This window comes from Myotis myotis, unplaced genomic scaffold (assembly GCF_014108235.1).
Source record: "Myotis myotis isolate mMyoMyo1 unplaced genomic scaffold, mMyoMyo1.p scaffold_m19_p_14, whole genome shotgun sequence".
Classification (NCBI taxonomy): domain Eukaryota; kingdom Metazoa; phylum Chordata; class Mammalia; order Chiroptera; family Vespertilionidae; genus Myotis; species Myotis myotis.
The window spans coordinates 50,768,204-50,771,207 of record NW_023416318.1 but is presented as its reverse complement, the minus strand read 5'-3'; the positions used below and the strand labels follow the sequence as shown (position 1 = coordinate 50,771,207).

General features: G+C 46.6%; 1 pseudogene; it reads left to right on the top strand.

Annotated features, from left to right (window-relative positions):
- Positions 1-2,185: 2,185 nt before the first annotated feature.
- Positions 2,186-2,789, top strand: LOC118669472 (annotated as a pseudogene).
- Positions 2,790-3,004: the final 215 nt, after the last annotated feature.

Sequence of the window (3,004 nt, the reverse complement as noted above, 5' to 3'; positions counted from 1 at the left end):
GTGTGCCGAAGGGGAGAGACAGTGAGTTTGGTTTGGGACAGTTGAATGTGGTGTACCTCTAGGTTCCAGGAGGCAGTGCCTGTGAGTTTTTTTTAAGAAGTAAGGTGAGGATGAAAACAGATCTAGAAGGTTTGGTAGACACATAGTAGGTCCTATGAGAACCTACTGAATGAGAACCCCCGGGGCCAGCACTTCAGCTCCCAGCTCAGGAGATGTTTGGGAGACCCCACGCAGACTGACTTTCTGGGGAAGCACAGACCATCCTTTGTGTGATTATGATCGAAGCAGACAACTGGAGGGCATATTTCAGCTCAAAGTACCCAAGATGGGGGGCCGGTGGAGGCCTAGCACTGTCAGAAGTCGGTGTGAGGGGCCAGCAAGAGCTTGTCTGGTTGTCTGGAACCGTGAAGATCCGGGAGGCATCCACAGAAGAGATGGCATGTTCTCAACCCTGGAGCAATACTTATTTTCCCTTCACGTTTATTGCCCTGGAACTCTGTTGATAGATCTTACATAATCACATTGTTTAAATATTTGCGATGGTGATTACACCACCATTCAATTTTAATTGCCACTGCTGTTAACACGTCAGACATTCTCAAGCAAAATTAATTCGGACCAAACAATTGATTGATGGTCTTTAAAATCAATCCAAACCTTCAGAAATGAACCAGTTTCATAACCCAACATCCTAACCTCGAAGTGAATTTGGACAATAGACCTGATGACCTCCGGGATGTTCCCCCTGAGGCCACACGTTAGTCCTATAAAGAACAGACAGAAATGCAAAGCATGCAGTTGAGAACCACAGAATTTATTTTTATGCAAAAATCCCTTCTTCTTAAAACCAGAAGTAAAAAAAAACCAAAGGGGGGGGAGGGCGGGGGGGGGCGGGGGGGGATCCCTTCTAGAGTAGGTCCTATGCTTCACTCATCTCTCTTTGAATCTGTGAGTGACGGGCATCTCAGTACCTAAAAGGACAGCCCCACCCTCGCTGGTTGACTCAGTGGATAGAGCGTCAGTCTGGGTCCTGGTTTGATTCCAGTCAAGAGCACATGCCCAGGTTGCAGACTCCAATAATTCTCTTTCATCATTGATGTTTCTATCTCTCTCTCCCTCTCTCTTCTTCTCTGAAATCAATAAAAATATATTAAAAAAAAAAAAAAAAAAGACAGCCCCATCTATTGTTGGCTTGTTCCAATTGGTACCAAGTTCTTATGTCACACTGGAATGGAGTTCCCAGTCACTTCCTTTTGTCACTCATGAATTTTACTTTCTAGAACAACGCAGAAAAATTCCAATTCTGATCTGAAGATTCCTTTGAGAACTGAGTCCCTGGGTTAGAGAAATAAACAAACCCAGTAGATGCCACACTCTGCTCCCCCGGGACTATCTGAGGGTAAGGCTCTGGGAAGTTCTGTAGCCAATTTCATTTCACATGGTGTTCCTATAAGTCTACGGGCTTATGGGATTGGAGAAATCTTGGAGAAGGCGTTCTGGACAGTTAGCTGCTGAAGCTTTACTTCAATGGAATTCCAATACAGAACCGCCCGCCCCAAGACCTGCCTAGGCCCTTGCTCATTGGGGACAGGGGGTCAGTGTTTGGGGAGGAAGGTTAACATGCTACAAGGAATATTTATTTCAGAATCAGATCCTATGTACTAATATACAGTGATGATTGTTTCTAATCATATTTATGAGGTTTAATATAATGCAGTCTTTGAGCTGGCATTAAGAAACCCACAGAGAGGTACCTTTGTAAACAAATGTGCACTTCAGTCGGATTGAGTCAAATCGTGCTGGGTTAGAACTCCAGCTCGGCCCCTTATTTACAGTATGACCTTAGGCCCTGGCTTCCTCCGATGGAAGATGGGTATGAACATACTTAACCTTGAAGGGTAGTGGAGGGTTAAGTGAGAAAAGGTCTATCAAGGGCCTGGTGTTCGGCCTGGGCTGCAGCAGGTGCTTAATCAATGGAGCGAACAGGGTTCTAGATTCCAATTTTAAAACCCAGAGGAATGATTGGTTAACTCCTTTAGAAAAATTCAATATTAGGAACAGGCCTATACAATCTATTACAGTATATTCAAGGTCATATATGTAAAGTAGTTGCTGATGTTTAAAATTCTGTTGATGTAGAAAGTAATACCGGGCAGGTGGGGTGTGCACCGGGCCGGAGGTGCACATGGGGCCACCAGGAGAGCATGTCTTTCGAGGCGGGGGTCTTGGCGGCTTTCGTCCAGGCGGTGGAGGTGGCGGCTTCCATGGTGGTGGCAGCAGCAACAACCACTTCCGAGGTGGAGTGGCGCTCATTTCAGAGGTAGGGGTGGCAGCAGGCGGAGGAGGATTTGGCCATGGGGTGGCCTCGGAGGCTTTAACAAAGGCCAAGGCCAAGCGCCTCCAAACATGTGGCTTAATGAGAGAGTCCCTGCATCCCTGGGAAGAGGGCGTGGTTTGTAAATGGACCACAGAGGAAAATAAGGTGCTTACTGCAAGGCTCGGGTTCATTTAGAGAACAAAGAGCACATTGGACAAGTGGATGAGATATTTGGACAACGTAGAGATTTTTATTTTTCAGTTAAATTGACAGAAAATAGGAAGACACCGTCCTTTAGAAAACGATTGCAGAGGATTTTACCTCGACCTGCAGGTGAGAAGGGACCCCCAAGAGGCAGTGGCAGGGGCGGGGCAGGAGGCAGAGGCAGTGGTTCAGAGGTGGTGGCGGTGATGGTTGTGGAGGTGGAGAAGGAGGAAGAGGAGGAGGAGGTCGCCTCACGGGGAGTGTGTAGCAGTTGGCAGAGGAACTTCAGTTGATCTCTGCACTGACCTGCATGAGCTGCTTCTATGTGTCAGACACGTGTTTCTTGGGTGACTCTTGAAGAACTCAGATGTCATACAAATGTGAATGCAACCGAATAGGCACTTACGCTCTAAAAGAGTGTGCACAAGGGTTTTAATGTTTGTTATGCTGCTTGGAACTGTGGTTAGCTTAATAAGTAGAGTT